This window comes from Balaenoptera physalus (assembly GCF_965194825.1).
Source record: "Balaenoptera physalus genome assembly, chromosome: 9".
Classification (NCBI taxonomy): Eukaryota; Metazoa; Chordata; class Mammalia; order Artiodactyla; family Balaenopteridae; genus Balaenoptera; species Balaenoptera physalus.
In genome coordinates this window covers 40,743,959-40,767,179 of record NC_138888.1, presented here as the reverse complement: position 1 = coordinate 40,767,179, position 23,221 = coordinate 40,743,959, and the positions used below count along the sequence as shown (strand labels likewise).

Sequence of the window (23,221 nt, the reverse complement as noted above, 5' to 3'; positions counted from 1 at the left end):
CTGCAGTGTTTTACTAAATCTTAAAGGTAGTGTCAATCTTCCACTTTTGTTCTTCTTCAGTATTATGTTGTCTATTCTCGGTCTTTTTGCCTGTCCATAGAAACTTGAGAATAAGCTTGTATATATCCACAAAATAACTGCTGTGTTTGGGATTAAGACTGTATTGACTCTACAGACCAAGATAGGAACTTGAACACGAAATAGCTCTCCATTGTATAGAGATTCTCTGATTTCTTTCATCAGAGTTTTGTAGTTTTCCTCATGAGATCCTGAACATATTTGTTAGATCCAGACCTAAGTTTTTCATTTTTCTTGGTGCTAATGTAAATGATATTGTGTTCTTAATTTCAAATTCCAAATTTCATTGCTGGTATATAGACAGCAATTGACTTTGGTTTATTAACCTTATATCCCTCAACCTTGTTATAACTGCTTAGTTCCTGGAACTTTTTGTTGTTATTAATTCTTCAGAATTTTCTACATAGATAGTCATGTCATCTGTGAACAAAGACAGTTTTTTTCTTCTTTCTTAATCTGTATACCTTTTATTTCTTTTTTTAAATAATTTTTTAAAAATAATTTATTTATGGCTGTGTTGGGTCTTCGTTTCTGTGCGAGGGCTTTCTCTAGTTGCGGCAAGTGGGGGCCACTCTTCATCGCGGTGCACGGGCCTCTCATTATCGCGGCCTCCGTTGTTGCAGAGCACAGGCTCCAGACGCGCAGGCTCAGTAATTGTGGCTCACGGGCCTAGTTGCTTCGCGGCATGTGGGATCTTCCCAGACCAGGGCTCGAACCTGTGTTCCCTGCACTGGCAGGCAGATTCTCAACCACTGCGCCACCAGGGAAGCCCCCCCCCCCTTTTTTTTTTCTTACTGCATTATCTAGGATGTCCAGTTCAATCCTGAATAAGAGTGGTGATGGTGACATCTTTGCCTTGTTCCCCATTTAGGGGGAAGGTATTGAGTTTCCCACCATTGATTATATTAGCTATAGGTTTTTGTACATGTTCTTTATCGGGTTGAGAAAGTTGTCCTCTATTTGTAGTTTGCTAAAAGTTTTATCATGAATAAATGTTGCATTTTGTTAAATGCTTTTCTCCAGTGATCTATATGATTTTCTTCTTTACACTATTATTGTGAATGATGACAATTTTTGAATGTTTAACCAGCCTTGTATACCTGCAATAAATAGTACTTGGTCATGGTGTGGAGTTCTTGTTATACATTGTTGGATTTGAACTGCTAATATTTGTTGAAGGTTTTTTGCATGAATGTGCATGAGAAATATTGATAGGTAGCTTTCCTTTCTTAAAATGTCTTTATCTAGCTTAAGTATTAGGATAATGCCTGCCTCATAGATTGAGTTAGAAATTATCCACTATGCTTCTATTTGCTCAGAGATATTGTAGAGAATTGTTAGCATTTCTTTCATAAATGTTTGGTCAGAATTCACCAGTGAAGCCATCTGGACCTGGAGCTTCCTTTTTTGGACGATGTGACTGGTTATTTTATGTGTCAACTTGAATTTGCCACAGGGTGCCCAGAAATTTCATCAAATATTATTCTGAATGTGTCTCTGAAGGTCTGAGGGGATGAGATTAACATTTGAATCAGGAAACTGAGTAAAGCAGATTGCCTTCCCTGATATAGGTGGCCCTCATGCAATCCATTGAAGGCTTGAATAGAACAAAAAGGCTGACACTCCTCCAAGTAAGAGAGATCTCCTTCTGCCTGACTGCCTTGAGCTGGGCAGTCTTTTTCCTCCCTTCAGACTCAGTTTGAAAAAGCGGCTTTTCTTGGGTCTTAAGCATGCAAGCTTTTGAACTGGAACTTATGGGCTCTCCTGGTTCTCAAGCCTTTAGACATACACCGTAACTATACCATAAGCTCTCCTGGGTCTCCAGCTTGCCAACTGCAGATCAAGGGACTGAGATTCTCAGTCTCCATAATCACATGAGCCAATTCCTTATAATAAATCATATATATATGTATGATTTATATATATCCTATTAGTTATATCCTATTCGTTCTATTTCTCTGAAGAACCCTCACTAATACAGAAGGTTATTATTGATTCAATTTTCTTAATCAACATAGGTTTATCTTGATTATTTCTCCTTTTGTGAGGTGGTAGCTTATGTCTTCCAAGGAACTGGTCCATTTCATCTAAGTTATCAATTTGTGGGCATACCATTGTTCACAATATTGCTTTATTATTCTTTTAATGTCCCTCAGATCAGTAGTGATAATCCCTCTTTCATTTCTGATATTATTACTCTATAACTTTCTCTTGTTTTCTTAGTTAGCCTAGCTAGAGTTTTACCAATTTTACTGATAATTTCAAAGAACTAGCTTTTGATTTTAGACATGTTAATTTTCCCTGTATTTGTTAATATTTTTCACAAGTAGCTTTTTATTTTGTTTGTGCTATCCTTTGTCATTGTTGTTTTTTAATTGTTTAATGTGTATGTAGTTAAACATAAATCTTTTCTTTTATGACTTCTGGGTCTCTTAAATAGCTTAAGAGAGAGTCTCTTACTCTATCTCACCTCCCTGAGGTTATTCAAATATTTTCCAAGCTTTCTATAGCTTTTTTGGTTTACATTAGACACTTAGATTTTAATATAACCAAAATTTATTTTACCTATTATAAAGTGTGTATCTCAGTTATCTTCCAGATAAAAAGTCTGCACCATTTATTAAACGAACTATTGTTCTAGTTCAAGGACAAGCTAAACTATAGAAGCAGAGACAAACTTTCCATTTAATTCAGGTATATCACCCTCATCACATAGCATTCATCTCTGAGTCATCAGCTCCCAGATAACAAGAAGGCAAAAGGGAATATGAGAACACATACCCAATCATAAAGACAAGATCCAGAAATGACACATTCCACCGCCTCATTTCCATTTTCTTTCCTTTTCCCTTTGGGCAGTGTTTAGTCACATGACCATGCCTAGATGCAAGGGAGCTTGAAAAATGTGATCTTTAGCTGGTGGGTCATGTACCCTGCCCAGGTAAAACTCTATTAACATGGAATAGGAGGGAAAAAGGTTAGGACACTACTAGCCATCTAACACAATTGTTTTTCTCCTTCTAAATTAAAATGTCCACTAAATCCTTATATATGCTAGTTTTTTCCCCTGGGTTTATTCTCTTCTACCTGTCTTTTGTTCTGTTGCTATACCAACACGATTACTCTTTCCTTACAGTGATTTTACAGCAAGTGTAACCCTTTGATGAAGTTTCTCTGCCCCCTTAATTTTGCTTAATTCTTCCATACAAATTTTGAAATTATTATAAATCTAAACCATTAATATTCAAATTAAATTGTGTTAATTATGTTTACTAATTTTAGTATATCTTCTTGTGATTTGAGAAGTCATTTTATTCAATGGTTATAACAAGCTTGCTAAATAAAAGTACTTCTTAAGTTTTCAAAGCCTGAATATAATGTGAGGTTTGTTTATTTGCAATAACCATACATTACTCATAATTTCTTCATGTTTATATATTTAGCTTCATTAATATGCCACTTAGTGTTTTTCTATCAAAGTCACAGTATTAATATTGGTATGCTTACTTTCTTTTTGTTTACACTTGCCTTATCAAGCTTTCCTTGGAATTCTGAAATTATACCAAGAGATGTTTCAGTGTATGGGGAGGCATTTCTATTATTTATCACTGAATTTTGGAATTAATTCTTCATGAAAATAAGTGAGTCCTTTTAATTTATAAACTTAAGCTCTTCCTTTGATCAAGAAACTAGCTCCATTACTTGTATGATTATAAATTCAGTATCTGTTCATATTTCTATTTGTGAAACTCATCTTTTTAAATTTTTAAAATTTTATTTTTATTGAAGTACAGCTGATTTAAAATGTGATAGTTTCAGGTATACAGCAAAGTGATTCAGATATATATATGTATATGTATACACATACACATATATATTCTTTTTCAGATTCTTTTCCATTATAGGTTATTACAAGATATTGAGTATAGTTCCCTGTGCTATACAGTAGGTCCTTGTTGTTTATGTATTTCATATATAGTAGTGTGTATATGTTAATCCCAAACTTCTAATTTATCCCTCCCCCTGCTATCCCCTTTAGTATCCAAAAGTTTGTTTTCAAAGTCTGTGAGTCTGTTTCTGTTTTGTAAATAAGTTCATTTGTACCATTTTTTTAGATTCCACATATAAGTGATATCATACGATATTTTTCTTTCTCTGTCTGACTTACTTCACTTATTACGATAATCTCTATGCTCATCCATGCTGCTGCAAATGGAATTATTTCATTCTTTTTCATGGCTGAGTAAGATTCCATTGTGTGTGTGTGTATGTATATATATATATATATATATATATATATATATATATATATATATATATATATACACCACATCTTCTTTATCTATTCATCTGTCATTGGACACTTAGGTTGCTTCCATGTCTTGGCAATTGTAAATAGTGCTGTTATGAACACTGGGGTGCATGTATCTTTTTGAGTTAGAGTTTTCATCTTTTCCAGATGTATGCCCAGGAGTGGGATTGCTAGATCACATGGTAGCTCTATTTTTAGTTTTTTAAGGAACCTTCATCTTGTTCTCCATGGTGGTTGTACCACTTTACATTCCCACCAACAGTGTAGGAGGGTTTCCTTTCCAGCATTTATTATTTGTAGACCTTTTGAGGATGGCCATTCTGACCTGTGTGAGGATAGCTCATTGTAGTTTTGATTTGCATTTCTCTAATAATTAGCAATGCTGAGATCTTTTCATGTGCCTGTTGGCCATTCTGTACACTTTCCTTGGAGAAATGTCTATTTAGGTCTTCTGACCATTTTTTAATTGAGTTTTTTTCTTTTTTTGATATTGAGCTGTATCAGCAGTTTATATATTTTGGAAATTAATTCTTTATCGTATCTTATATTTTCATTAACTATTTCCAATTCTTTGTGGTAAGATACATCTTCTACTGGATTTTTCTAAGCACTCAATCAGTTCAGCAGTAAGCACATTATTTTTCAAAACATTTTTTAATTTTTAAATTTAAAAATCACATTATTTAGTTTATAAGTCCTTTGGGGTTTATGGAAGTAATTAGGACTCTTCATAAATATTCAGTGCTCTTCTCCTTCTAAGCACATGGTATGATTAAATTTTCCTACCCTTACAATGTACCTTGTGACTCTCTTTGGCCAATAATAGATAAGTAGCAGTAATATGTGTTATAACTGGGCAGAACTTTAAGAGTTCATGTGCAATTTTTCATTCTGGGTTCATTCTGGGTTCCTTTTCCCCAGCCTTAATAATCATCGAGCAGCTTGCCCTTCCTGATTTCTGTACTCAAGTAGAAATGCAACTAGGAGTGAGATAGACTAGGGAAGTTCACTGAAGCTGCTATTTTCCCAGGGGTCTCATTATACCTTTCCACTAGTGAATCCCCAACCACTGAGAGCTGAACACACAATAAGTGTTTTAGAGTTTTGCGGGAGTTTTTTTCTAAGAAGAAAAAATTGGAAAGTTCGGGGGGGAGAAAAATGTAGATTTCACAGTCTACTGAGAATGAGTGAGAGAAGAATACACTATATATAACTGGATCTGTTAGCACCCAAACTAACAAATTTGAAAAGCATATGAGGGTTAATGAGGGTCATGTCTCCTAATAGTGACATACTTTGTTCTGTGTCTTACTCTTGATAAACTAAGCATATCAATAAATATGTTTACTAAAATTGTATCAGGTAAGTTTAAATAAAGGTAAATATGATGTTTGTCCTTACAATCACAATTCTGGCATCTGTTATTCCATCCTCTTTCTTCCTTGGGATAGTCTAAACAGGTATAGAAGTTCATTGCTGCTAAATCTCCCCTCAGTAAAGGAACATCCAAAGAACCCTACTCTATATACCTAACTAACATATTTTGAAAAGTTGGGACAGTTCCTATGGAACAAGCAGAAAGAACTGAATCTAGTTAGTTTTACTGCTACAGAGTGTCTGTTTTAAAGACTCATTCTATACAGGCAGATAGACAATAGTGTTTTGTAGAATAAACCTTACTATTCCCTGCTCAAGCTTTGGAAATTCTTTGGGAGATGATTAAATGTACTTAAGACCAGCCAAAATTGTTACATACTTGGGCTCCCAAGGTCCCAACTCTTCCTGATTAGCTTTTTCAGTTCCCAATTACTTCCCTGAGAAGACTTTTCCTAGGAAAACATCAAAACTGATTATAGTATCTGTCTCCATATGGTTACAGATCATATCAATTTCCACCCATTTCACCTCCAAGGATAAGAAAACTTAAATCTTTGAAATACAGAAGATATTCTTATACCACACCCCCACCCTTCCTTTGAATAATTAGTACTGATCAACCTATAGTTGGTCCTGGGAGTTCCCCAAATGATTTCAAGATGTAATTTCTACTTTTTTGGACTCCACACTTTTACTCTACTCTTTCAAAGGCTATATCAGTGATTTCAAGGTGATTTTTCCATCTTGGCCTTTGTGATGAAGTAGCTGACATTTCTTTCACTTAAAAACGAGGCAGGGACTTCCCTGGTGGTCTAGTGGTAAAGGATCCACCTTTCAATGTAGGGGATACAAGTTCAATCCCTGGTCAGGGAACTAAGATCCCACGTGCCGTGGGACACCTAAGCCCGCACCCACAACTACTGAGCTTGCGCACCTCAATTAGAGAGAGAAAAAAAATACCCACATGCCACAGCTAGAGAAGGCCGTGGGCCACACGAAGAGCCTGCACGCTGCAACTAAAAGACCCGACACAGCCAAAAATACATTAAATTAATTAATTTTAATAAAGGAGGCAAACAATTACCCTCTGATAGTAGAGGTTGAGATATTTAAATTTTAGCTATAGCGGTTTTGGTATGTATATCACGCACAATAATATTCTTTAGTGAAAATATGTTGTTTACCTCTCCAGTGTCAAATTCTCCTTCCTTCCAGCAATAATATTGTAAGTTTCTATTAAAGAATTTACTCCTCTCCAGCTCCCTGACAATGTGGTTTAACTAAAGTTGACTCTACCCTTGGGGCCCTAATTGGTCTAAGTTAGTTAGTCTATCTCAGCCTTTGGCTAAAGTGAGTAGGTCAGAGAAGGACACAGAGTAAATTCATTTTTCCTGGGGCTCTGGTAAGAGAGATTTCTTTTTTCCAGTGGCTTATTTATGTGAAGTAGGAGGCTTAGATATTCTACTATAATCATCCTACTATCGGGCGAGGATGATGGCAACACACAGAAAAAGAAGATCTGAGGGATAAGTCCTGTTGACACCATTTAGGGGAGCAACAGGGAGAAGGAGCCTACTTCCTTGGCATCTTCATGAAGCAGAGCACCATACTAGCCAGGTAGTTTCGTGAAAAAGAAAAGAAAGTCCCACCTTCTCCAAGATACTCTTATATTAGGCCTCTGGTACATGCAGCCAAATATATATTCAGACTAAGGCATATCTAAAAATATAAGCATGATATAAGCAATTAAAATATGTTTAATTAACATTGAAATGGTGCGCATTCTTTAACCTCAGCAGTGGACCCAGAAAATCTAGTGAGAAGAGAGAGATAGAGTATAACTTGGTAGTGTCATGTATTGTTTTCATTTCTTTTAGCATCATGAAACCACTTAGTACTGCATATTTAAATAAACAAGGCATGTGGTGGGTTTTGACAGAGTAATCTAAATAGCTACTGTGTTGTTATTGTTGTTACTATTTTTAATGAATGTTGAAACTTTACATAACCAAATTTGATGACTATTAATAACGTTCTTCCTGTATAATTAGCACAATAATTCTCTATCCTACAAAAATTTTATTAAAGTCACTAATTACTCGTGAAAACTACTTTTCATTAGAGGTTTTAAAACTCATTGGTACTTTAATAAAATTCATTGAGCCTAGCATTACAATGAAAAAGTTGTTACTTTGGTGCAAATGTTCAGTTTTGTTGATTTTTGCCTGATATTAGGGTAAACATGGACCATGTTTTAGGAATTCAATACTTTGGATATGCTGGATAATAAAATGAAGAGTCCCACTCGGTTCATAACAAAGTGGTCCTGGCAGACACACTGACAGAGGGGCCCAAGGCAAAGGTCTGGACTTATAATTGGAGCATATGTGGAACTTCTCGTGGGTCTTCATTCCTCTGTGGTAGTAAAGTCTGGGTCCTTCTTTCTCTCTCATCCACATTCTCCCTTCCCACAGGCTCACATCATTTCTGTAGAAAGCCTCTCCTGTTCCTAGCAATGCACAACAAGCTCTCTTACCTCAGAATTCATAGAACATACTGTCTGTACCACTCATTTAATACACATGTGAAACCAGGAGCCAAGTTTAATAAGAAGTTGTATTGAAGAATTAAACTTTTATGCATTTGTGCCATTTTGCCAACATATTTTAAGCATTTTAAGCACAACAGGCATAGTTATTATTAAACATATTTATAAATACACCTTTATTTCTTTGGTATTATATTGTATCTTCCTGAACACAAAATACTCCATAAAGGTTTTGTTGAAATTAGTCTGTCATCATTTTTATTCTCTTCACTCCATAATAATTAATGGATTACTGACTATGTAAGACTGAACTGCATATGACTGAACTACATATTGATGATTTAAACCACTTCAAAACTGTTCTCAATGCCTTTTTGAAACAAGTAAATATGAACAGTTTCTTTATACTTTGTGTGTATATATATAAAGATCTAGAGCTAGGTTGATCAATTTCAATTGGATTGTAAGGCAAGAACTAAGATAATTATTTACTTTTGACTAAGAATTTTAAAATAAGAGTTGAGAGACGAAGTTCCAGTGCAGGGTAAGCACATCCTACTCTGTCTCTCCTACTGAATGCAGCTGTAAAACCTGGACAGAATGCATGGAACAGCTATTTTATGTCTCTGAAAAGTAAATAGTAGCATATAGATAAGGAAAGAAGACCAGAATCAGTGATAAGTTTTCCATTTTTTCCCCTTCAATCTCATCTCAATGATGTTCAAAACAGAAAGGAGTATTGGGGTGCAGATAGAGAGCACTCAGGAAGGAGCACTCTAGCTCTGACTCAAGAATTATAAAGGGAACTCCTAAAACACAGAGTGTGGAAATGCCTTTTTGTCTTTTTCTCTAGTCTCTCACACCTTAGCCCAAAAGCAATCCTGTGGTGAGGTGGCAGCAGCAGTGGGAACTGGACCCTGCAGGAAGCACAAAAATCTGAAGAGGGAACCTATCTTTCTGATTGGTAGAACTGTAATCCCATGAAGGTAGGTCACATGACCCATTGCTTTTGCCTCTCTGTTCTCCAGATGTGAGTGCAGTCCTGGAAGCAAGTAGCAAAGCATGGTTATAAAGCATTACTTTACTAAGACTGAAAAAGGGAGCCTCAGAAAACTGGTAAGTACTGGAGAGATTGCAGAGAGAGAGAGAGAGCAACTCAGGAAAACAAGCCCTTAAAGTTGTTTTTGAACTCCATGGGCTCACCCTCAAGCTGCATAATGTAGATCTGATCACCGGTCCAAAGAATTTATGAAGTGAGCTAACTTACAGATTGCCATCCTGGTCCCTAACAACTGGGTGATGCACACAAGGTTTAAATTTGAATAGCACTGAACAGGCTTTGAGAACTGAACTGACAATGGAACCACAGCACACAGAAGGTGTGTTGGAACTTGTGCTCTGAACCTAACTAGGTTGATTGTCTGCTAAAATAAAATTACCAACATGTCATATAGGATTTACAACAAGATTCAGAAATTTGTAACATAATATTTAAAATGTCCAGATAGCAATCCTAAATTACTTGGCATATTAAGAACCAAAAAAATCTCACCTCACATAGAAAAAGACAATCAACTAATGCTAATGCAGAGACGACAAGATGTTGGACTTATTTGACAAAGACCTAAAAGCATCTATTATAAAAACATTTCAACAGGCAACTGTGAACATTCTTGAAACTTAAAATGAGTGGAAAAATATAAAGAAACACCAAAGAAATAGATACTAAAAAGAAGAAATAGTAATTTTATAACTGAAATATATATAATAGAAATTAAAAGCTCACTGGATAGGCTTAAAATTTAAATGGAGATTACAGAAGAGTCAGTGAACTTAAAGAAAGATCCATGGAAACTGTCAAATCTGAACACAAGCAAGAAAATACATTAAAAATAAATAAATACAGCCCCAAGAGCCTTGGGACAATAACAAAATGTCTAATATTTGTGTGTTCAGAGTCCTAGAAGGAGAGAAGGAAGAATGTGGTGCTGAAAAATATTTTGAATAATGATTGAAAATGTCCCAAATTAGATGGAAGACAAGAACCTACAGATTCAAGAATCTAATCAAAGCCCAAATGGGATTAACACAAAGAAATTCACGTATAAACACATCATAACCGAATGTCTGAAAACTAAGAACAAAAAGAAAAAATCTTTATAGCAGCCAAAGGAAATGGCACATGTCCTACAGGGAAAGAATTCAAATGACTGCAGATTTCTCATCAGAAAACATGGAAACCAGAAAGAAGAAGGTACTTGAAGAAAAGAATTTTCAACCCATTATTCTATAGCCAGCCAAAATATCCTTCAAGAATGAAGCTAAAAGAAAGTCATTCTCAGGTGAAATTAAGTTAAGAGAATTTATAACCAACATACCTATTTTAGAAGAATTGCTAAATGAAGTTTTTTAGTCAAAGAGAAATATTACCAGAAGTAAACTTGGAAAAATCAAGAATAAAGACAAGCAACAGAAATAGTAAATATCTGAGTAAATATAATAGATCACTCCTCTTCTATTAGGCTCTTTAAAATATGTTTGACAGTTGAAAGCAAAAATTATAACATTGATGAGAATTTCAATTTATGTATATGTAATACATGAGATGCCTAAAGCACAAAGGAGAGAGGTGGTTAAAGAAAGCTACACAATAGTAAAAAATTGACATTCCACTTGCAGTGGTAGATAATTTATTCTAAGTAAGTCAAATGTTAAGTATTCATGTTATAAGCCCTACAGCAACCATTAAAAAATACAAAGGTATACAGTCAAAAATACAATGGCAAAATTAAAATGCAACATTAAAAAACGTTCAAATAACCCACAGGAGGCAGGAAGGGGAATTAAAAAAGAAAGAAAAACAAGGAAAAAAAAACAGAAAAAATGATAGAACTAAAACCAAACATATTAAAATTACATAAAATGGAAATGTCCAACAAAACCAATTAGACAGATATTGCCTAAGTATATATGTTTTTATTCAACTTGTTAATATTTATATATATACATATATATGTATGTATAAATATAAAAATCATGACTAAGTGAGTTTTTCCTAGTAATGTAGGAAGAAAAACTACATGGTCATATCTATTTATGCAGTAAAATTATCTGAAAAATTCAATATCCACTTATGATTTTTTTTTTAATTTTTTGGCCACGCTGCACTGCACGTGGGATCTTAGTTTCCCGACCAGGGATCAAACCCATGTCCCGTACATTGGAAGCACAGAGTCTTAACTACTGGACCTCCAGGAAAGTCCCGTCCACTTATGATTTTTTTAAAAGAACTCTGAGCAAACTAGGAATAGAAGAAACTTCCCCAACCTTATAAAAAGCATCTACAAAAAAACTATAACAAATATCATACTTAATGGTGAAAGACTACATGTATTTTCAATGATTGGAAATAGGACAAGGATGTCTACTTTCACCACTGTTGTTCAATGTGGTATTGGAAATTCTAGTCAGTACAGTAAGTCAAGAAAAATAAAATGGATATGTATACGAAATGAAGAAATAAACCTGTCTGGACTTCCCTGGTGGCGCAGTGGTTAAGAACCGCCTACCAATGCAGGGGAAACGGGTTTGAGCCCTGGTCCAGGAAGATCCCACATGCCGCAGAGCAACTAAGCCTGTACCCCACTACTACCGAGCCCGCACTCTAGAGCCCGAGAGCCACAATTACTGAGCCCATGTGCCACAACTGTTGAAGCCCGCACTCCTAGAACCCATGCTCCGCAACAAGAGGAGCCACTGCAATGAGAAGCACATGCACCACAACAAAGTGTAGCCCCCGCTTACCGCAACTAGAGAAAACCCGCACACAGCAGCGAAGACCCAACGCAGCCATAAATAAATAAATTTTTTTAAAAAAAGAAATAAACCTGTCCATATTTATATATGATATGATTATTTATGTAAAAACCTGAAAGAATCTGCAAAAAAATTCTAGAACTAAGTCAGTTTATCAAGTTTGCAGGATATAAATTAACACACAAAATCAACCATATTTCCACATACTAGCAATGTACAATTGGAAACCAAAGTTTTAAAAAAGAATTACATTTACAAAAAATAAAGTACTTATGTATAAATCAAACAAAACATGCACAGGATCTGTGTAATAAAAAAAAATACAAACTCTAAAGAAAGACATTAAAGAAGAAGTAAATAAACAGAGAGACATATCATTTTAATTAGAAAATTCAACATAGTAAAGGTGCTAAATCTCCTCAAATGAACCTACAGATTTAATGCAATTTCAAACAAAATATCATAAGTCAGCCCTGTGGCTTTGGTAGAAATGATTGACTTACACTTAGCTAGGTGCACAGGGCCAGGAGACAGACTGCATGGTTCAAATCCCATATTTACCTCTTCATTTGTGACAACATAGATGGACTTGGAGGGTATTATTCTTAGTGAAATAAATCAGACAGAAAAACACAAATACTGTATGATATCACTTATATGTGGAATCTAAAAAATAAACTAGTGAATATAACAAAAAGAAACAGACTCACAGATATAGAAAACAAACCAGTAGTTACCAGTGGGGAGAGGGAAGGGGAAGGGGCAACATAGAGATAGGGGTTTAAGAGGTAAAAACTACCAAGCATAAAGGATATATTGTACAGTGTAGAGAATATAGCCAATATTTTATAATAACTATAAATGGAGTATGATCTTTAAAGATTGTGAATCACTATGCTGTATACTTGAAACATAATATTATAGATCAACTATACCTCAATACAAAAATGTATCATAAAAATTTTTGTAGCTATGGACAAGGTGATCTTAAATATATTTGGAAAATAAAAGGAACTAGAATAGCTAAAATAATTTTGAAAAGAAAACTAAAGTTGAAGAAATCAAACAACCTAATTTTAAAGTTACCACGGTGTTGCTGTAATCAAGATGGTATGGTACTGGCAAAGGGATATAAACATAGACCAATAGAACACTTCAGAAAGTCCAGAAATTGACCCATACAGATATGGCAAATAGATTTTTCACAAGTGTGAAGAAGTAATTCTGTACAGACAGAATGAATAGACTTTTCAACAAACGATGCTGGAACAACTGGATAACTGTGTGAAAAAAAAATGAACACTGACTTAAACTTCATGAAAATTATTATATACAAAAATTAACACAAAATAGATCTTAACTCTAAATATAAAAGGTAAAACTTTTAAAAGAAAACATGGGAGAAAATGTTCATGATCTGAAGTTAGGCCATGAGTTCTTATATAATAATAAATTATACTGCGTTGAAATTAAGAGGGACTGTTAAGAGAATGAAAAGACAAGCTATAGACTGGGGAAAATATTTGCAAATCACATAACCAACAAAGGACTTATGTTTAGATAAAAGAACTTTCAAACTCCAAAGTAAGAAAACAAACTAATTTAAAAATGGGTAAAAATCTTGAACAGACCCTTCACCAAAGAGGATATAAGGATGGTATAAAAGCACATGAAAAGATGTTCAATATCATTAGCCATTAAGGAAATGAAAATTAAAGCCATGATGATATATCACTACACACTATTAGAATGGCTAAAAAAAAAAACAAAAAAAACGAACAGCACTGGTAATACCAAGCTCTGGCAAGGATGCAGAGAAACTGGAGCTCTCTTACCTTGCTGGTGGGAATGCAAAGTGGTATAGCTACTATGAAAAACGGTTTCATAGTTTTTTACAAAAGTAAGCATACACTTACTTGATGACCCAGTAGTGCCATTCCTGGGTACATAAATGTTTATAGCAGCTATTTTCATAATTTCCAAAACTTTGAAACAAGCCAGTCTCAAAATGTTACATACTTTCAAATTCTTTTTATACGACATTCTTGCAAAGACTCAACTAAAATGATGGAAAAGAGATTAATGGTTGTCAGGCATTTGGGGTGTTGGGAGCACATGACTTTTTGATACACAAGGGAGTTTTGGCAGTAAAGAGCTGTTCCACGTTGTGATAGAGGTGGTGGTGATGACATGAATCTATACATGTGTTAAAATTCATAGAACAAAAAAAAGTCAATTTTACTGTATAATAACTTAAAAATTAAAATATAGTTGCAAGACAAATGACAGAAATGTTAGGATAGAGGAAGAGAAAAAGATAAAAATACTTCAGTGATCAAATAATGATTATTATGCTTGCCATAATGATTTTATATTTGTAATCTCTATGTCTCTGATAGTGAAAAAAAACATGTATTCTGTTTCCTATAAATCCTGAATATAATATTTTTTGTGCCTGATGGTTGCCCTAACACATGAAGCCTGACTGATGGCTATCAGCTCACATATTGTACACCATTTAAACACTGTGACAGGGGAGAAATTTCTGTTTGGGGATTTTTGCTGGCTTCTATGGATTTTGAATTATGAGGTACAAACTAGCCACATGTCTTTTTCTATAAATCTAGTAATAAATTTCTCTCCTATCTGAGTTGTACATAGGAACAAGAACATAAAGGTAATACATTCTGACACAAGGGGTGAAGGTGGGGATAGACTCATTTCCCATTTTCCTTCTTCATTATGGGTAGGAGCATTAACTGTTGTCCTGGCTAAGTTCCAGCTCTGGTGATTACTTTCACCCAAAAATTCCCACAGTAGTTTTAACTGAACAATTTATTTTCTACTTCCTGTCTTAAATCATATGCCTATGCCTATCTCTTTATCTAAGGTAAAATTCAAGAGGCTGTGGATGTTGCCATTCTCATAGAAAAAGCAGTACACTTTTTTTAAAAAGCATTTTATTCTCTTTCTGGATGAAAAAAGCTGAATAAGGTTAAAGTAAGAAACTCCCCTTCTTCAATGTAAAGGTAATTTAAACAGACTACTTACAAATATTTGATATCATTGAGTCTTCCTAATACAGAAAAGGCAGCAAGGCAGTGGACTCGTTAACATCTGATACTTTTGTAATACCTGAGAAACCATTAGATCTCCATTTTTCATTCTCAGTGTCAAAGAGATATCTACACTAGTAGAAACAGTGAACAGCCATACCCACTTATAAGTTTTCAGAAATGGTTTTTCATTTTTTTCATCTTTTTTTCTGGGCATCAGAAGGTAAACCTGAAATCTAAATGTCAATCCTAAGTGAGTATAATGTACTTTAATAAAGAAATGAGGCATTATTATTATAACTAAATACAACAGCCCTTTTTTGAAGATGGATTTGATCAGCAGGTCCCAAACTTGCCTAAGAATTGAGACACTTGCTTAAAATACAGATCTCCACTCCTCTCTTGGAAATCAGAGGGAAAGTTGTTATATAAGAAAATTTGACCTTAAAAACCCTCCATCATCCTTCCCAATCCAAAGTCTTCATGCCAATTCCCCATCTACCAGCCCACATAAGGCTCTCTCATCTCAAGAATGGCTACAAAGTGGAATTATCTGACAAGATTTTAAACTGATGCCTGATCCCACTGCAAAAGATTCTGATATGCTAGTTTTGAGAAGAAGAGTAGGCATTTGGTATTTACAAAGTTCCCCAACTGAGTCCAATGTGCACCCAAAGTTGAGAACTGAATAAGAATGGTGCTAGAAGAATCCAGAACAAAAATGATGATACTTCTGCCCTGGCTTTCTGACCACACTAGAGCAGTACATTGGGTTCCACAGAGATGCAATGACTAAGTATAATAGAAAGCACAACAAGCTCAAGAATGACACAGATCTGGATTTGAATCTCAGATCCATCAGTTTTAACATGAACTACTGCCACTTAAAAGATGATTTGCCTGAGCCTCAGTTTCCCAGTTATGTAATAGGGAAAATAATGCCCATGAGTCAAATAGGTGAAACACTTGCCTACCATATTCAACTTTCTCTTCTGCCTTAGCCAACCTTTTCCATAGGCCCAGGAAGTTACTGTCTTATGAGTGGGGTGACCCTCTCTCTCCATCTACCTAGAAGGGTTCTACTTATGCTTATTAATTATTAACCATGCCAGCTTTTATTCTCAAAAGTTCTCCAGTTTGGAATATTAACTAAGTAGTCATCTTTCCCATATACCACATTTTCCACTCATCACTTAAAATTGACTTCCTTAAGGTAGAAAACTGACCTATAGAATGAACTGAACCTATCCGATTCTGTATATAACGTTAACTAAAAGACGGAGTATATAAGTCATATAAGTCTATCTATGCTTCATAGCAAAGTACCCAAAAACTTAGTGGCTTAACACAACATGTATTATATCATAGTTCCCACAGGTCAGGAATCCAGGGGTGATCTCTCTGCTTCAAGGTCTATCACTGCAATTAAGTTGTTCTGACCTAGTGATCAAGAAGTAGCAGCTACTTTAGACTTATTGGTAAAACAACTGCGTATCAGAGGATGGGAAATAAGTCCAACAAAAATTCAGAGAACTTCTACCTCCGTGAAATTTCTCAGGGTCCAGTGGTATGGGGCATGTTGAGAGAGTGAAGAAAAAAATGAAAAAAAATTGCAGGCAGGATGTACATTTATACATTTTCAGGGTAAACCAGTTAGCTGTAGTAAGCTAGTAAAAAGGTCAGTTAGGGCATTATATTCATGAGTAGTCAATTACTCACCAAAAAAACAAAACAAAACAACAAAAAAAAAACAGTTCCAATTTTCCAGCAAACCTTTATCTATGAAGCAAATGTGACAGCTCTATGTATAAACTCTGCCAGGCCTTTTTAACCAACACCTTATCCTTTGGCCAGTTCTGCTCCTTTTTCCTTGTCAGAAACTTCTCACCGTGTAGCTCCACACCCAGGCAACTTCCCACTTTTCAAAAGTCCCCACTGAATTTCAGAGTCCATGCCAATGAAATCCATGTAGGGTTTTTTTTTTTCCCTTTAATTTCCTTAAGTTAATTCAAATGGATTTTTGCTTCTGCAATCAAAGAGTCTTTCACTAAAACAATTTAACTGAGTTACTGCAAAGATTAAATGAAACAGTGCAGACAAATCGTGTAGAACTTAATTGGGACTCATAAATAGAGGTTCTTCTAAGTCATGACTACAATTATTGAAAGGACTAAACTAACTGAAGCATATGCAGAAGCAAGGGAATAAGTAGTTAAACAGTCTCAAAACCATGTCTCACAAGGAATTGCTAAAGGAACCAAAGTGTTTAGTCAGGACAAGAGAATCCTCAGAAGGCACGTGGCAATTTTTTTTTCCAGACGTTGAAAGCCTATCATATGGAAGATGACTCCACATACATAAAAGCAGGAAGCTGTGTGTAATGAAGAGGATGGGTGGAAGTATTTTAAGGGGCAAGACCTTCTTCCCCATTAAAAGAACTCAAGCATAAGAAGCTTTGTTGGGAACATAGAAAATTTAAACCAGATGATATTTAAAAGCTTTATAATTCTAAACATATATAAATTTGTGAAATAAAAGGAGAAATTTGATTTTTCTGGGCCTTAGTTTCCTCTTCTGTAAAATAGCTATGAGAGTAACTGTCTTATCTACCTGCGGTTGTTGGAAAAGTCCAGTGAGACTTTAGAAGACTATCCAATATTCTATAAGATATAAATGGAAGAATCAACCCCTGACTAATTAAAATCTCCATAAAGATATGAGATGCATAATTTTAATCCTTAAATGAAATACTTATTGAGTCTTTATTATGTATTAGGCATTCCTTTAAGTTGTTAAAATACATTAGTAAACAAAACAAGATAACAACTTATTTTCATATATAATGCCATATATGACCAAAACAATTCTTAATACTCTGGGGAATCTTAACCATGATAAATCTGCAACATGAGCTCAAGACTCAACCACCTTGCAAAACCACAGGGAAACAAAAAAAGAAAAGAAAACACTGAGCACTACCTACTAGCAGGAACTAGAAGGCAGAGATAAAACTAGCTTTAGAAAAAGAAGAAAGTACTAATAGAGTGTTAATCTCAACCTTCCCCTTACTCCCCTCACCCTCTTCCACCACCACTCCATCATGAACAAGAGTAGCTTTACCATTTGGCCTTCTCAGTATCCCCTGTTCTATCCCCAGGGTTTGAGGTCTCATGACACTATCTACTAAGGTAGTGCTTAGGACCTGTTTCCCTAACCACGGATAGTCTGATAATTGGATCACTGACAATGCCCCTGCCTCCCAACTCCCCTTTGAGAATTACTATTGTTTTGACAAGTATGTTCTGAGAGGCTCCTTAGGAACCAGGCACTGGGTTCTAGGCACAGGGGATACAACAATGAATAAGACATTATTCTACCTTACTGTGTTTGTAGTCTAAAGAGGATATAGATAGAGAACATATGTATAGAATATAGATATATCGATATGTTGTATACTTGTGTGTGTGTATAAGAAAATTAACAATTTTCCTTTTTAGATCAAATAACAGGTAGATATCAAACAATTTTCCTTTGTAGATCAAATCAACTGGAAATTCTCTCAAAATATATCCTTATATATTCTAATTTAGTAGATCTGAAGAAATGAAATTTGGAAATTAATTGATAGGTGTATTGGAGTCCAAATCATTGTACCAACAAGAGAATTAGATTAAAAAATAAAATTAACTGACAAAGTTTTCTCTTCCACTATCCCATCCCATTTATAGCAAAAACCTTTAGTTTTATGTGGCTGAATTAAACAATGTACGTGATTTGGTATTTATTTCGTGTTCATTTGTAACACAGACTTCATTTAAAATTTTTAATATTTTAAAGTTTCTTTAAATGTTTATAACATAGCCCAGTCTTTCCTAAATCATTTCTAATATAAGAGCCTGTTTAATCAGAGAGCTATAACTACTGTATCTCAAGTCAACTTGAATAACTGTAGTAGTGAGTGACAAAGCCTTCAATAGCTTTGCTGAGTAGAATGTTTTTAAGTAGGAAACAGATGTAGAGCCTGTACTATATTTCTCTTTCCATTCACATTTTCAAGAATGGTGTGTGGCTTTGTTTATCTTTCCTGAAAGGTATGAGGCCTTTTGCACTGTTTCATTATTGTTACTGTTTCACTAAAAGAAGCTGACAGCTCTCTTAACATTTCCTTCTATTATCATGCACTCCACAATGCTCAGGTTATTTTCACTCTGATAGAATGAAAATACACCACACTTGATCTGAGTTGTTCTCCCTATAGAAGAATGAAGCCAGACTAACTACAGGCCCTAGACTGCTTCTATTGTTCTCTTGGGTGATACTTAATCACCATCAGGTTTATAAAATTACTTTTTAGGTCAATGTAAGCAACATGGCATAGCACAATGGACACTAAAACCATAATCTTTTTTGTTTTCCCAAGGAAAATCTCAGATTTTAAAGGATATTTAGCAGGTACCCAAAGAAATAATAAAGCAGCTAGATATTTCTGAACATTAAGAAGCAGGATATTACAGTGAAAAGAAATGGGCTATGGAGAGAGACCAACCTGGGTTTGAATCCTGGCTCTGACATTTTCACTGTAGCTTTAGGCTACCATAACTGACTATTTGCCTCATCCTTAACTATAAAATAAGATTTTAATACCAATCATTCAGGGTTGTCGAAATAAGTGAAGATGTATCATAAGCTCCTAATATAGTCTGAAAATAGTAACTAAATGAATGGACACCTGCATAAGAAAACATCTGCCCTTTAGTCAGTCAAAATGCACTTATTGTGAACACCAACTAAATAAAACATGGTGTGAGACACTACAAAACCATTCAAATGCGCTAGTAAATGAGGCCTTTTAGTTATTCATCTAGTATTTTTATCTAGTCTCTATCAGGAATGACTGATAGAATCATTAAATGTATAGGTTAACTTGTTCCTATCATCAGTGAGATTATAGGTACATAATGAATCAATGAGCCATCCTTTCTGAAGCTGACCTTCAGGTTGCCACCCATACAATAATCTCTTCCTTTAGTTTCCCCCCTCTCCATCTCCTCATTTACTGGAGTGATAGACTTCTACAGGATTACAAAGGAAGAAGGAAGGAAGGAAGGAAGGGAGGGAGGGAGGGAGGGTGAGGGGAAGGGAGAGAAGGGGAGGGGAGAGAAAAGAAGAGAAGGAAGAAAGACACAAATAGAAAACTCTAAGATTTGGTTTAACCTGATTTAAGAACAAGCTGTATTATAAATCTCCTTAATGAATTAGTTTTGGTTTTGTTTTGGTCCTAAATAAGTGGTTAATGGAAGGTGACTTTAATAAATTTAGGAAAAAAATCCTATCCTTCACATATTTTTTTCTATAAATTCAATGTTGCCTTCTTTCTTAATTAGGCAAGAAATACATGATCCACACTATTTATAAAATGTTCAAATAATATACACACGTACCAAAACATGAAACTACTCTGCTACCTCCAACTGCTTCCTATTATTTTCTATTGTCAACAGTCCTTTCCTGCACTCTAATATAAATACAAAATATATACAACATGAATAGATGGATCAGTGCATGAATGTTTAGACATTTGCAGTCAAGCAGCCTTGGGTTTAAATCCTGGCTCTTCTTCCCAGCTGTGTGACTTTGTGTGTATTACTAAATATCCCTAACCTCAGTTTCCTCATGTGTGAAAGGGGTAATAATGATACTTTCTTGCAGGGTCACTGTGAGAATTTAATTAGGTAAGTTATTCAAGTTCCTCAGCATAATGTCTGGCATAAAACGAACATGCAATAATTCGAGCTGTTATTGTTCTTTACATCTTCTTCATATATTTTTTTTTGTTAACTCCCTTGTTTTCTTACAATGAACTAATGCAATTCATTAATATATGCCATTTTTAATTTTCATTTATTTTATGTTTTAGTAGACTAAATTTTTTTAGAGCAGTTTTAGGTTCACAGCAAAATTGAGAGGAAGGTACAGAGAATTCCCATATGCTCCCTACCCCTACACATGCATAGCATCCCTCATTATCAACATCCTCTACCTGAATAGTCTACATTTGTCATAATTGAACAAACATACCTACATTGATGATGAACTGACATTAATACAAAATCATCATCCAAAGACCACAGTTTCCATTAGGACACACTCTTGGTATTGTACATTTTATGGTTTAGACAAATTTATAATGGTATGTATCCACCTCTATAGTTTATACAGAGTAGTTTCTCTACTTTTTATTTTTTTAAATTTATTTAATTTATTATTTTTGGCTGCGTTGGGTCTTTGTTGCTGCGCATGGACTTTCTCTGGTTGCGGCGAGTGGGGGCTACTCTTCTTTGCAGTGTGTGGGCTTCTCATTGTGGTGGCTTCTCTTGTTGTGGAGCACGGGCTCTAGGCACGTGGGCTTCAGTAGTTGTGGTACGTGGGGCTCAGTAGTTCTGGCTCGTGGGCTCTAGAGCGCAGGTTCAGTAGTTGTGGCACACGGGCTTGGCTGCTCTGCAGCATGTGGGATCTTCCCGGACCAGGGCTCGAATCCATGTCCGCTGCATTGTAGGCAGATTCTTAACCACTGTGCCACCAGGGAAGCCCTAGTTTCTCTATTTTTAAAAATCTGAGTGCTTGCTGATATTCTGGAAATGTCTTCTATTTATTAAGAATATTTCTTGCTTACCCTTCCATTAAGACTACTAGCTTCAGAATTTTGTGACACTTCCTTTTTATTTACCTGTGTGTTTTGCTTACATAGGCCAACTTTTCTGTACATAAAATGATGGTCACTCTGCTGTAGTGTCCAAGCATCAATACAGGTATATCAATCACACTCTTCTCATAGAAGAAACAACGGAGAAATTACAAAGAGCAGTAATAAAGTCCGAGCATTGAACAAAAGAATGAGTAGAAAAGTGTCAACAAAATACGTTCATTGCACACATCAAAATGAAGAAATATAGACACAGAGGAAATCCATATAATATTGCAGACTGAGAAAAGTAACAGGAATACCTGTGACACTAGAATAGTCTTCTCTTGAGAAACACTGTAGCAAGACAAGCTTAAAGATTTGCACAATTTCTGATCTGGTGTGGTATGAGAGCAATGAGAAGCTCATGGCAAAAACTATCCCCTTAGCTATCTGCCAAGATGCCTGAAATGTCACCATTAGAGTTTTTATATTTATATTCTTTATTAAAATACAATGTCCATAGAAAGGGACATATTATAAGTTATCAGCCTACATGTAAGAGAACATGATTAAGGCTAATTGAGAGCAAGGCACTCTTGGTAAGGAAAACAGAATAGGTGTCTAAAGAGAAGGAACATTTCTGGTGTGGGAAGTTATGTTTGAATACAAGGGAAAGCCAAACTAAAAAGATAAGATGAAGGAAATTATTATATCAAAGACTAAAGTGAAAACAGTCCAGACAGGCAAAATTTCTCTCTTTCATTTAAGATAATGACCTACAAGCCACTGTTATACCTAAGCCCTCCAGAACGGAATTGTAATAGCCCATCTTCAATGATAAAAGAAAAAGAAAAAAAAAAAAAAATCAGAGACTCTAGGGTTGGGTAACCTTGCAAGGATTGCCATAGCTACAGACTCTCTGATTTATGGCAGTGTTAGGAACTGGGGCCTTCTCCTTTCTGAAATACTACAACATGCTATAAAAGGGCACTCTGAATCACAAGGCATGAAACAGCATGTCGAGGGAGGGATATTCCAAGTCAAAAATAATGGTGATAAATCAGAAGCAGTGAATGTGGCTATATGGTTTTATTTTGTTAAATAAAGTCTTTGCTACACTTTTTAGTACACTCTGTTGGTGACTAAAGCCATGACTGTCACACACAACTATAGGGATTTCTCTATTTAATAAGTATTCTCAAGCATGATACACTATCTTGCACTCAAATATTACAGAAATGAATATATTCAAGATATATATGTATAAAACCATATTTGTTTCTTTAATAAAGTAACTGAAAGCCATTCTTATTTTTAAAATTAACTATAGTTTGCCTGTAAATATATAA

The 23,221-nt window shown here is 35.1% G+C and overlaps 1 long non-coding RNA gene across 7 annotated transcripts in view; it reads right to left on the bottom strand.

Moving 5' to 3' along the window:
• The window catches only part of LOC309666933, a 331,741-nt gene that overhangs the window by 294,085 nt on the left and 14,435 nt on the right, over positions 1–23,221 (bottom strand). For 6 of the 7 annotated variants that reach the window (XR_014267364.1, XR_014267365.1, XR_014267366.1 and 3 more), the window contains one exon: positions 12,635–15,266. This is a non-coding gene — a long non-coding RNA (uncharacterized lncRNA). The remainder of the gene's footprint in view (positions 1–12,634; positions 15,267–23,221) is intronic. The other variant, XR_014267369.1, reaches the window with a different exon arrangement.